Consider the following 14,656-nt stretch of genomic DNA (forward strand, 5'->3'; position numbering starts at 1 on the left):
GAACTTGCGCAAGGATTTTTCTGGTCGTGAGAATCCTGAACCGACGCTTCACCAGCGCTTTGTTCAGTTGCCTTAGATCTAATATGGGTCTGTGACCACCGTCTTTTTTCGGTACCAGGAAATATCTGCTGTACAGCCCCCCTTCGCTTTGAGCTTGAGAAAGGGGCTCTATGACCCCTTTGCTCAATAGTTTCGCCACTTCGGCTCGAAGCAGGTGTGCTGCTTCTGTCTGCATTGTGGTCTCGACGCGCGCTGTATAGCGGCGCGGGCGTCGGTGAAACTGTAGCGAATAGCCTCCTTTTATAATGTCCAGCACCCATTTCGAGACCCCTGGAAGCTTTTCCATGCGTTTGCATGAATAGCTAGAGGTTGAATACGAAGCGCGCTCCGTTCTATCCATATAACGGAGTGGTTTCGGTATGCTGTGGCACCAGAGACGTGCTCGTGACATGACGGCGGGCGGGGGAACAGTCTCAGTGAAGAAGGCAAGGCAAGTCCTCAGAGTCACCATTGGCATCTACACGAGCCGTATGAAGGCATCTTTAAAAAGACGCTTTGCTCTTTTTAGAGAAACAGTGTGTATCGCAGCGGCGACACACACTGTAGATTATAAAGGATATAGGCGCCGGAAAGCTCAGCAGGAAGGCAAGGAAGGCGGCGTGGCCAGCAGCTTCAGTGGCTCGTCCCGCTGAGATACTTGCAGTCAAACGGCGGCTTCTTAGCCGGCTCCAGCGATGCGTGTGCTTCGCTTGAAGGATGAAAAATCAGATAATAGCTGCCTACGAGCGATCTTTATAGGTCTAGACCACGCCCTTTTAGGCGGGAAGCTACGAAAAGGGCGCGAAGCAACGCAAAGGGCGCGAAATGCCCCCATTGGATCTGGCGTCGCGTCAGGCCTCGCTCTAATAGGCTGCTGCAGTTGCCGCAGATTAGCCAATAGGCGCGCAAGCTGTTTCGCCTATGTCTGTATGCTGCTGCAACGCGCTTTACATTATTTCAAAATTAAGGATAATTTTTGGCTTCAGTATCTCGCAGAAAAGGATTTTCCCCTAGCGTAAGATACTTACGCAGTACGAGAGACCTCTCGTAAGAGAACATGGTCATTTTCGTAAGGGATTGACTACACATTATATGGTCGAGGGTCAGTTACTATGGTAAAATAACATGGTAGGCTAACAGTGTGGACTTTTTACATAGTCCCTTTCCCACGACAGACAAATATCAAAATAAACATTTCACTCATAAATCGATGATTATACGATACGGAAACCTTACCTTTATGCGTCTTCTTGAAGCGATCTAAATCCATTTTTTAACGCATTATTTTGCTTGTCTTTAATCCGTGTGGAGATGTTGACATTGGGGGAAAATTACCGCCCCTGGTGGTGCTCCATTGATCACTCCATTTTGTACATGCGTGTTGTTTTCACGTTTAGAGGAGGCAAAACGTGACACTCACACGTTTCCTCGAATGGACCAACGTGTCTATTACATGCTTTGACGTGATACCGGGTTGGCTATTTAAGTCACACATACTTCTGCCCGACCCCCAGCCCTTCTTGGATTCACAAGGGCACAAGTTAGCTTTGCAACAGAAGTATCACAAAAGATACTGGATGTGTAACTGTGTGAAAGTGCTGATCTGTGTTTGTACTACAAACTGGATTCAAGTGCAAAAGTACGCATGATGTTACATTGCAAGTTTGTGTGTGTTATTGTATTTCTGTGAATGTAATTTGATGCAATTCTGGCTTTTTGTCATATATCAACATGTTTGCCATAAATGAATAAGTTTGAGTTTTTACCTGTTTTAAATAAATGGCTTAAAACAAAACACAAGACTTTTATGACTGGTTCAATTTTATGAAATTGAAGTAATAGTTTCACTGCGGTAAAGCCAGCCGCGGTTCAGAAAAACACGGTCAAGCCAGCCGCGATTGACTTTAAAAGTGCGCGCATATTACAGTGATTACTGTAGTGTCAGAAACAGCCCAGAGAGAACGCGCTTGCAGAGCGCTTTTCATTTAGACGCCCAGGACTGAGAAATAATACTACAAAATGCTCGTGAATGTTTACTTACTTGTTTATTTGCATTTCTGCTTTAAGATCCGTGTTATTTATTGGTGTCTTTGATGGTTATTTTCTGATATGGGACAGTGTTAGACTTTAGAGGGGTATATTGACCCCATTTCTAATAAGTAGAAAAAAACAATGATCAGTTCTTATTCAGGACGTCCCATATTATATGCACACCTCATATGAAACCATTTTACTGTAGTATTTTTGAGATATGGGTCATTATTACACTTTAGAGGGGTTTATTGACCCCATTTTTAATAAGTAGAAAAAAACAATGATCAGTTCTTATTCAGGACGTCCCATACTATATGCACACCTCATATGAAACCATTTTACTGTAGCATTTTTGAGATATGGGTCATTATTACACTTTAGAGGGGTGTATTGACCCCATTTCTAATAAGTAGAAAAAAACAATGATCAGTTCTTATTTAGGACGTCCCATACTATATGCACACCTCATATGAAACCATTTTACTGTAGCATTTTTGAGATATGGGTCATTATTATACTTTAGAGGGGTGTATTGACCCCATTTCTAATAAGTAGAAAAAAACAATGATCAGTTCTTATTCAGGACGTCCCATACTATATGCACACCTCACATGAAACCATTTTACTGTACCATTTTTGAGATATGGGTCATTATTACACTTTAGAGGGGTATAAAAAACCCATTTATAATAAGTAGAAAAAAACAATGATCAGTTCTTATTCAGGACGTCCCATACTATATGCACACCTCATATGAAACCATTTTACTGCAGCATTTTTGAGATATGGGTCATTATTACACTTTAGAGGGGTTTATTGACCCCATTTTTAATAAGTAGAAAAAAACAATGATCAGTTCTTATTCAGGACGTCCCATAATATATGCACACCTCATATGAAACCATTTTACTGTAGCATTTTTGAGATATGGGTCATTATTACACTTTAGAGGGGTTTATTGACCCCATTTTTAATAAGTAGAAAAAAACAATGATCAGTTCTTATTCAGGACGTCCCATATTATATGCACACCTCATATGAAACCATTTTACTGTAGCATTTTTTGAGATATGGGTCATTATTACACTTTAGAGGGGTTTATTGACCCCATTTTTAATAAGTAGAAAAAAACAATGATCAGTTCTTATTCAGGACGTCCCATACTATATGCACACCTCATATGAAACCATTTTACTGTAGCATTTTTGAGATATGGGTCATTATTACACTTTAGAGGGGTGTATTGACCCCATTTCTAATAAGTAGAAAAAAACAATGATCAGTTCTTATTCAGGACGTCCCATACTATATGCACACCTCACATGAAACCATTTTACTGTACCATTTTTGAGATATGGGTCATTATTACACTTTAGAGGGGTGTATTGACCCCATTTCTAATAAGTAGAAAAAAACAATGATCAGTTCTTATTCAGGACGTCCCATACTATATGCACACCTCACATGAAACCATTTTACTGTACCATTTTTGAGATATGGGTCATTATTACACTTTAGAGGGGTGTATTGACCCCATTTCTAATAAGTAGAAAAAAACAATGATCAGTTCTTATTCAGAACGTCCCATATTATATGCATACCTTATATGAAACCATTTTACTGTAGCATTTTTGAGAAATGGGTCATTATTAAACTTTAGAGGGGTATAAAAAACCCATTTCTAATAAGTAGAAAAAAACAATGATCAGTTCTTATTCAGGACGTCCCATACTATATGCACACATCATATGAAACCATTTTACTGTAGCATTTTTGAGATATGGGTCATTATTACACTTTAGAGGGGTGTATTGACCCCATTTCTAATAAGTAGAAAAAAACAATGATCAGTTCTTATTCAGGACGTCCCATACTATATGCACACCTCACATGAAACCATTTTACTGTACCATTTTTGAGATATGGGTCATTATTACACTTTAGAGGGGTATAAAAAACCCATTTATAATAAGTAGAAAAAAACAATGATCAGTTCTTATTCAGGACGTCCCATACTATATGCACACCTCATATGAAACCATTTTACTGTACCATTTTTGAGATATGGGTCATTATTACACTTTAGAGGGGTATAAAAAACCCATTTATAATAAGTAGAAAAAAACAATGATCAGTTCTTATTCAGGACGTCCCATACTATATGCACACGTCATATGAAACCATTTTACTGTAGCATTTTTGAGATATGGGTCATTATTACACTTTAGAGGGGTTTATTGACCCCATTTCTAATAAGTAGAAAAAAACAATGATCAGTTCTCATTCAGGACGTCCCATATTATATGCACACCTCACATGAAACCATTTTACTGTAGCATTTTTGAGATATGGGTCATTATTACACTTTAGAGGGGTGTATTGACCCCATTTCTAATAAGTAGAAAAAAACAATGATCAGTTCTCATTCAGGACGTCCCATACTATATGCACACCTCACATGAAACCATTTTACTGTAGCATTTTTGAGATATGGGTCATTATTACACTTTAGAGGGGTGTATTGACCCCATTTCTAATAAGTAGAAAAAAACAATGATCAGTTCTTATTCAGGACGTCCCATACTATATGCACACCTCACATGAAACCATTTTACTGTACCATTTTTGAGATGTGGGTCATTATTACACTTTAGAGGGGTATAAAAAACCCATTTATAATAAGTAGAAAAAAACAATGATCAGTTCTTATTCAGGACGTCCCATACTATATGCACACCTCATATGAAACCATTTTACTGTACCATTTTTGAGATATGGGTCATTATTACACTTTAGAGGGGTATAAAAACCCATTTATAATAAGTAGAAAAAAACAATGATCAGTTCTTATTCAGGACGTCCCATAATATATGCACACCTCATATGAAACCATTTTACTGTAGCATTTTTGAGATATGGGTCATTATTACACTTTAGAGGGGTATAAAAAACCCATTTCTAATAAGTAGAAAAAAACAATGATCAGTTCTTATTCAGGACGTCCCATATTATATGCACACCTCACATGAAACCATTTTACTGTAGCATTTTTTAGATATGGGTCATTATTACACTTTAGAGGGGTGTATTGACCCCATTTCTAATAAGTAGAAAAAAACAATGATCAGTTCTTATTCAGGACGTCCCATACTATATGCACACCTCATATGAAACCATTTTACTGTACCATTTTTGAGATATGGGTCATTATAACACTTTAGAGGGGTTTATTGACCCCATTTCTAATAAGTAGAAAAAAACAATGATCAGTTCTTATTCAGGACGTCCCATACTATATGCACACCTCATATGAAACCATTTTACTGTACCATTTTTGAGATATGGGTCATTATAACACTTTAGAGGGGTTTATTGACCCCATTTCTAATAAGTAGAAAAAAACAATGATCAGTTCTCATTCAGGATGTCCCGTATTATATGCACACCTCATATGAAACCATTTTACTGTAGCATTTTTGAGAAATGGGTCATTATTACACTTTAGAGGGTATAAAAAACCCATTTCTAATAAGTAGAAAAAAACAATGAACAGTTCTTATTCAGGACGTCCCATATTATATGCACACCTCATATGAAACCATTTTACTGTAGCATTTTTGAGATATGGGACATTTTTACACTTTAGAGGGGTATAAAAAACCCATTTCTAATAAGTAGAAAAAAACAATGATCAGTTCTTATTCAGGACGTCCCATACTATATGCACACCTCATATGAAACCATTTTACTGTAGCATTTTTGAGATATTGGTCATTATTACACTTTAGAGGGGTATAAAAAACCCATTTCTAATAAGTAGAATAAAACAATGATCAGTTCTTATTCAGGACGTCCCATACTATACAAACCAAATATGAAAGTATTTTACTGCAGCGTGTTTGAGATACGGGACATTATTACACTTTAGAGGGGTAAAAAGTCTATTGGGAATGACCACGCTCTGATATACCTGAAAACAGTTCAATAGAAGGGCTTGACATCATAGGCTGGTGACGAAAGCAGTCAGGAAGCAATAAAAGCATGTGCGAGAGAAAAACAGCGTTATTTTCGGAGACTGACACGAGCGCTAGCAGGGATGCAGGAAGTATTGTTTGAGATGCATAGTCTCCATCCAAAAACGATATGGGGAACGAGATGCACATGTCTCCAGAATTCCAAATGCCTGCCTAGGATAAGCTAGGAAAGGAGAATTAAGGCGCCAGGAGTGGCATGGAGGTCTAGGTCATAGAACCTGATGAAGGTGAGGGGCGTGGACCATCTCGCTGCGATGCAGATGTCCTGAATTGGGACAGCCGAAAGAGCAGTTTTGTAAGCAGCCATAGCGCAAGTAGAGTGAGCCTTGACCCCCAAAGGTAAGGGGAGACCAGAGGACTCATAAACAGCATCTATAATCCATCTGCTCAGAGTTTGTTTGGAAGCCGGCAAACTCTCTCTTGGGTTTACCGTTATATACTAGCCACTGGTCCGACCTACGCCCAAGGGCAGCTCTGTGGACATAGGTGTCCAGTGCTCGGACTGGGCACATTAAGCTTCTGCTGGTCTGGATCTGTAAAGGGAGGAGGACAGAATGCCTGAAGCATGACGGGCTGTGGTGTAGAGGTAGAGACTTTGGGTACATATCCTGCTCTAGGGTAAAGAAAAAATTAGGCCATACTAGGCGCAATGTCAAGATAGGAAGGGGCCACGGAAAGGGCCTGCAGGTCCCCCACTCTCTTTAGGTAAGACAAGGCTAAGGAGACCTCCGCCTCAGCACACCACTGAGAAAGTCTGTAACCAGGGGATTTTTGCCCACTTAGAAGCCACCAAGAGGGGTGTGGTAGGCCAGGATTGCCGCCACGAGCAGCTTCAAAGTGGAGTGGGATATCCCTGTGAACAAAATGAGCCTGCATAAAGTCCACTGTACAACTGTACTGACTGTAGTGGGCCTAACTTGGGGTCTGCACACCATGAAGAGAAGAGACTCCACCTCAGGGTGTACACTTTTCTCAGGGAGCTCTGGACTGGAGGATGGTCTCAACAGCCCAAGTTGAGAGACCACACACTATGAGTCTTCCCACATTTTTTACAGCTCCAGGCGGGGGTGGAGAATGGTGCCCCCATCTGTTAGACGAGATCCCTCCTGACAGGAATCTCCCATGGAGAGCCGCCGAGAAGGGAAATCAGGTCAGAGAATCAAACTTGGCCCGGGCCAGTACAGGGCTACTAGGAGTAGATGTTCCCCATCTGGGCAAACTCTCTCCAGAACTCCTGTGTACCAGAGTACCAGAGGGGACATTGAAGAGGTTCACCTGAGCTTGGTCAAAAAACACTCTCCAAATTTGCTTCACCATCTTAGGGTGAAGCATCCATTCCCCGTGCCTCAGCCCCTGCCTCAACAGGATGTCTGCTCCCAAATTGAGATGCCCAGGAATGTGTATTGCTTTCAGCTAAAACGAGTTTGTCCAGGGACCACACAAGTATCTGCTGCTCCAGCTTGTTCAAGGGGCGCGAACTTAGACCTCCCTGGTGGTTGATGTAGTAGACCACTGCTGTGTTGTCAGTGCGCACCAACACATGGCAATCTCTTAGGTCCGGGACGAAGTGTCTCACTGATTGAAACATGGCCAGCATCTCTAGACAATTGATAGGCCATGCGAGATGGCAACCACGGGCTGACCAGCCACTCATGACTGTTCACCAACCGGTGAGGGACGCATCTGTCTCTAGTGTCACACGGCGACAAGGAGCTCCCAGCACCGGGCCCTGAGACAAGAACCAAGGTTTCCTCCACATGTCTAAAGCACGTAGGCATCCCTGCATGACCTTGATCATTGGAAGCAGGTTTCCCCTAGAGGAGAACTCCTTGGTCTTGAGCCACCACTGTAGGGGCCTCATGTGCAGCAGGCCAAAAGGTATCACACTGGACGCAGCTGCCATCAGACCCAATAGTTTTTTAAACTCTTTTACAACAAGTGACTGACCTTCTCTGACTCTCGTGACTGCAGTGAGGATCGACTCGATTCGAGCAGGTGACAGATGTGTCTACATCATGGTCAAATCCCACATCTCACCTAGATAAGTGGTCCTCTGTAATGGCTCTCGAGGCTGGCCTCTGATGTTGCCTGAACTGCTAGCTTTGGTATCCTGTAACCACTGACCGGCAGGATATTTCTGAACTAACTGCTCTAGGGACCCCCATAGGGATGGCGAGCGCTTGGCTCCAATATGCAAAGCAGGTGGGAAAAGTTTTTGACTCACAGGAGACCACCGTGCCCTGTAGCCCTGGCAGGGGTAGCAGACTGATCACCTGAGGGCATTGGGGGAAGATGGACACCGTGGAATGCGGTGCTATTCACTAGTCCCCAATAGGGGCTGCCCTCAGTTGTCCTGAGAAATAGTCAGGACCGCTTAGCTGTGGACTTCCTTGACTGAAGCATGACCGTCAGGTCAGGCCTCACATTAGAAGCCCCCGGCTAAGAGCGCCGCTGGTTTCTATCCCGCTGTGGAGAGGCCCAAATAGCGACGATTACTGTTTGTGCTTCGTGGTAAGAGGAGCTGGTACACGGGAGGGGCTGTTCATGCCCAGCAGCCACAGCTATGATGCGGTGAGGAAGATACCAATGAAAAGCCACCGCTTGCTTTTGTGCCTCCTGGTACCTGCTGATGACATAATCGACTGCATAGCCAAACAGGCCAGAAGGCACAAGCGGGGCATCCTGTAGAAAGATACCCTTTCGTTCTCTTTCATGTCAGATAGGGTCAACCACAGGTGCCTCTCCGCTGCCACCATTGCTGCCATAGACCGTCCAATGGCACGGGAGGCATGACATATTGCCTTTCAGGAGGTATGACATATCGACTCTCTTCCAAAAGAAGCGTTTTTGCACCACATACAATCAAGGGGTGGGAGGGTAGGAGCCTTGGCAAAGCAGGCAGCTCAGGGAGCCATGGCAGAGCAGGCAACTGAAGAGGCCATGGTGGGCCATGGGGGAGCAGTCTTGGTCATGTAGCCCCCTAAAAACCTGAGAATTCTGGGTTCCTTGGCTGGAACAGGCTCTGGGCTGGAGGACTCCCTAAACTGCATTTAGGAACAACACCCTGGCATTGACTCTGGATTTATGGTCTTCTCTGGCCAGACATGGAAACAACAGCGCTCCCTGTGTTTGATTCAAGCTCTGCTGCCCTCCCTGGGCAAGACGTGGGAACAACAGCCCTCCCACGTCAATAACTGAATGCTCCTTAAAAATTATACAGTAAAGCGTTTTCCTTAGAAATATGTATAGAAGATTAATTCTTTATATTTTTATGGGATATTGTAATGCCAAAAGGCAGCAGAGGGAGCCCTCACCCATGAACTGATTGTTGCTGCTCCCTCTGCTGCCTCGTTGGTTACTTCCTGTTTGGTGGCCATAAAACAAAGCCATTACCAAACAGAGAGTGCAAAGCATTGTTCTGCTGTGTGGAATCTACTCAACATTTTTCAGATTTCCTTGCCTTGTTTTTGTTATTTTCACAACTTGGTTTCTTGTCATAGTTTTGCCATGGTTTTGTTTTGTTTGCCTTGTTTCTTTGCCTTGTTTATTGGTTACTATTTGGACTGCCCTCTCTGGTCTTGACGTCACCGACCAGGAAGCTTAAAAGCACGTCCGGATAGAACAGCGTCAGCTTTCTGTTTTCAGCAAGCGCTCTGTGTGCATGTCACTCTACATTTTTCGTGCCAGTTTGCACAACTTTCTTTTTGAGAGTGATTGTTTGTCTGTCTGTCAAAATGTCTAAGAAGGGTGAAAATAAGCAGCAACATTACAAGCGGTGTGTCCCTCCTTGCTCTCGTTTCATCACAGGTGAGGATACACACAGCTTGTGTGTTGTCTGCATGGGAGTGGAGCATGCGGCATCAGCCCTCGAGGGGGCTGGTCGCCCGCATTGTGAGCGCATGCCTTTGTGTTTGCTCCGCTCCCGTAAGGCTCTCTTTGCACTCGTGGGGATCGCAATTGGATCTGCCCGCTCTCTGGGATCGGAAGCCCGCTCAGCGGATTCTTACCCCCGGAGATAGGACGCGGTGCTCCTTCTATCCACCTCCGAGGAGGTGGATGTGGAGGGCGTCGATGAGGATTCACCCCCTCATTCTCCCCAGTATGAGAAGCTGCTGGAGGTGGTCACTCGCGCCGTGGCTACTCTAAATCTGGAGTGGCCGGCCGAGAGACAGGCCGAACTGCAGAGAAGCAAATTGGATGAGCGCTTTCTGTGGTCTCGGCCACCACCTCCATGCCCGAGTCTTCCGTTTTTCCCTGACCTCCACACCGAGGTGTCGAGGTCATGGGGAAAACCTTTCTCTGCGCGTCTCTTCAGCCTGTCTACCGCTCATTACACCAACGTGGCGGGTTTTCAGAGCTCGCATACAAAGCGATGCCCCGGGTGGAACAGATGCTTGCGAGCTATCTGTCCCCCGGTGCGGCATCGTCTTTGAAGACTCCGACCTTGCCCTCCAGACCGCTTAAGACCACGTTGGCTCTGTTGGGCAAGGGGTATGCGGCAGCAGATCAGGCTGGTGCGTGCCTCCACACTATGGGTGTGTTGCAGGCTTACCAAGCCGACCTGCTCAAGGAGCTAATTGAAGGCGAGGGGGCATGGCTTGATGACCTCGCCGAGCTCCGTAGAACCGCTGATTTGTCTCTCCGCGCCACCAATGAGACCGCACGTGCCATCGGCAGGTCTATGGTAGCTGTGGTGGCTGCGGAGAGTCTTCCACATGGACGCCCCGCTCATGCCTTCGGGTCTGTTCATTGCCACTGTCGATACAATCGTCGACAGACACCAGGAGGCGCGACGACAAGCAGCGGCGTTTCAGCGGTTCCTCCCTCGCCTTGCTCCAGCTCAGGGGGCTGCTGATGTTCAGAAGAGTTCGGCCAAAAAGCCCTGACCATTATGGGGAGTCGATGGGGACAGTCCCGTCTGGGGAAGAGCGGTTAACACCTCATAATATGGTGCCCATATCTCCTCAGTGTCCCCAGGGGATCGCTTTGCCAACCCTGCCACTTCTGGTGCTTCAGGGCGCAGCGGCCCCCACCGAGCATAACTCTCAGTCACCGCCCGACATCTGCTAACTGGGTGTGTTCCTGCCGGTCTGCTGCTTCAGGACCCCGAGTTAACTGTTTCTCTAACACCAGAGGTCAGCCTCGAGAGGCTGATTCCTTTAGTAGACTTTCTGGCAGCGTGGAAACTTCTGCCGAATGTCTCTCATTGGGTCCTGCAGACTGTAGAAAAGGGCTACCCTATTCAGTTCGGTGCCCCTCCTACGCGCTTCAGCTAAGTTTTTCCCACACTTGTGGGTCACGAGCAGGCTCTGGTTAAGGAACAAGAAGTAAACACCCTCCTGAGGAAGGAGGCCATCGAGGTGGTCCCTTTGAGGTTTGCTTTCAGGGGTGAAGCATACCAATATCGGGTTCTTCCTTTCGGCCTTGCACTCTCACCCCGCACTTTCACGAAGTGTGTGGATGCAGCTCTGGCTCCTCTGAGACTCCAGGGCATCCGCATACTCAACTACATCGACGACTGGCTGATTTTGGCCCAGTCCGATCAGATGGCGGTTCAACATTGAGATGTTGTTCTGTCACACATGAAAGTGCTGGGGTTAAGACTAAACGCCAAGAAGAGTGTGATTTCTCCATTACAGAGAACCACTTATCTAGGCGTGGTGTGGGATTCCTCCACGATGCAGGCACGTTTTTCTCCTGCTCATGTCGAGTCAATCCTCACAGAATTCGCGAAAGTCATAGAAGGCCGGTCACTCACTGTAAAGCGGTTCCAGAAACTGCTGGGTCTGATGGCAGCTGCGTCTAAGATAATTCCTTTTGGCCTGCTGTACATGAGACCCCTTCAGTGGTGGCTCAAAACCAAGGGGTCCTCCCCAAGGGGAAACCGGCTTTGCATGATCAAGGTCACATGGCTATGCTTTCGTGCCTTAGACATGTGGAGGAAACCTTGGTTTCTGAATCAGGGCCCGGTGTTGGGAGCTCCTTGCCGCCGTGTCACGTTTGCGATGGATGCATCCCTCACTGGCTGGGGAGCGGTCATGAGTGGCCGCTCGCCCCGTGGTCTGTGGAGGGGCCATCATCTCACTTCGCACATCAATTGCCTGGAGATGTTGGCCGTGTTTCAGGCTCTGTTACACTTTCTCCCAGACCTAAGAGATCACCATGTGTTGGTGCACTCTGACAACACAGCGGTGGTCTCTTACATCAACCACCAAGGAGGTCTGTGTTTGCGCCCCTTGTACAAGCGGTCGCACCAGATACTGTAGAAAATACTTTTTCTAAATGCTTTTAAATTTGTGTTTTGGTTGTTCTGTGCTTATGAGAAGACAGAAATGTTCTATGCTTATGAAAAGACAAAGTGTACACTATGTAACAGAATCTGTTTAGTAAAATGTGTGTGTGTAGTTGCGAACTCTCTACATTTATGAAATTTCTGAGAAACCTTTGTTTACAGGCACGTAGGAGAAAAGAAGCCCTGCAAAATTAGTAGCAATTTGAAGGTCACTTTAGACTAGACCTCTCTAAGAAGAAGAATGGGATGGGGCTGTATTTTCTTTTCTGTGCAGGAGTGGTTGGGGACAACAGGCCCTGATTGGAGGAGAAAGCTGAAAGATATCAGGAGGAGAGACCTGCAGATCAAGAATATAAATACTTGCATTTAGTTTTGTCAGACTTTCCTGGACTGCCCAGAATGTCAGATTTGATATTGGCTGTTCTGAAATCCTGAGCTCAGAAAAAGCTGATCTGATTCTACATTAAACTTTGCATTATTTTTACTTACTTTAACTGTTGTAAGCGTCTATTCATTGGCGAATCCAAGAGCACGGGGAGGAAAAGGCATTTTCCTTCAATACTTGTGTGGTCCCCGGGGAAACTCCTCTCGCTGAGAGCAGTTCACATCCCTGGGCATCTCAATGTGGGAGCAGACGTCCTTTCGAGGCAGGGGCCGAGGCCCGGTGAATGGATGCTTCACCCCTTAGTGGTGAAGCAGATCTGGAGAATCTTTGGCCAGGCTCAGGTGGACCTCTTCGCAACTCACAAGAATGCGCAATGTCCCCTCTGGTTCTCTCTGAGTCATCCAGCTCCCTTGGGTACAGACATGGCCGAGGCTACATCTGTACGCTTTTCCCCCGATCGCTCTGTCCCGGGAGTTCTGGCGAGAGTGCGCCGGGACGGGGGTTCAACTTCTTTTAGTTGCCCCGTACTGGCCGGGTCGAGTTTGGTTCTCAGACCTGATTTTCCTCCTAGACGGCTCCCTCTGGGGGATTCCTGTCAGGACGGATCTCCTCTCACAGGCAGGAGGCGACATCATTCACCCCCGCCCGGAGCTATGGAAACTATGGGTTTGGACCCTGAGGGGGCACAACTTGTAGCTTCCGGTCTCCCAACTGAGGTTGTTGAGACCATCCTCCAGTCCAGAGCTCCCTCCATGAGGAAACTGTATGCCCTGAACTGGAGACTCTTCACTTCATGGTGCGGAGACCGCCAGTTTGACCCAGTTAACTGCCCAGTTAGTACAGTACTGGAGTTCTTACAGGGCCGTCTCTCCACCTGGTTGACCCACTCCACCTTGAAGGTCTACGTGGCAGCCATTTCTACTTAACACGCCGCTCTTGGTGGCTCCTCAGTGGGCAGAAACCCCCTGGTTACACATTTCCTCCGCGGTGCACTGAGGTTGAGGCCTAATATTCGCTAGGTTCTATGGCCTAGATCTCCGAGCCTCTCCTGGCTCCTTCGTTCTCTCGCCCTAATTGGCAGGGACACTTCTCCAGTATGGCGGCGTGGGCATTCTCGTTCCCAAAGCGTTTCGACGCAGCTCGAAGTTACCTGGAAGGGAACGTCTCAGGTTACGTATGTAACCCTAGTTCCCTGAAGGGAATGAGACGCTGCGTCTCGAGGCTATACTTCCGGCATTCCCTGCAGCGCTTGCTACTTCCAGAAGCAGATGCTGTTCTATCCGCACTTGCTTTGAAGCTTCCTGGTCGGTGACATCATCACGCCCGGTGACGTCCCACGATTCCATTGGACTGATTGCACACATGATTCAGAGCGTGGTCACGCTGGAGCCGTTCCCAAAGCATTTCGACGCAGCGTCTCGTTCCCTTCAGGGAACTAGGGTTACATACATAACCTGAGACGTTTTTTTAATACTTATTAGAAATGGGTTTTTTATACCCCTCTAAAGTTTAATAATGACCCATATCTCAAAAATGCTACAGTAAAATGGTTTCATATGAGGTGTGCATATAGTATGGGACGTCCTGAATAAGAACTGATCATTGTTTTTTTCTACTTATTAGAAATGGGGTCAATAAACCCCTCTAAAGTGTTATAATGACCCATATCTCAAAAATGCTACAGTAAAATGGTTTCATATGAGGTGTGCATATATTATGGGACGTCCTGAATAAGAACTGATCATTGTTTTTTTCTACTTATTAGAAATGGGTTTTTTATACCCCTCTAAAGTTTAATAATGACCCATATCTCAAAAATGCTACAGTAAAATGGTTTCATATGAGGTGTGCATATAGTATGGGACGTCCTGA

Source organism: Garra rufa, chromosome 10, assembly GCF_049309525.1.
Source record: "Garra rufa chromosome 10, GarRuf1.0, whole genome shotgun sequence".
In the NCBI taxonomy this organism is placed as follows: Eukaryota; Metazoa; Chordata; class Actinopteri; order Cypriniformes; family Cyprinidae; genus Garra; species Garra rufa.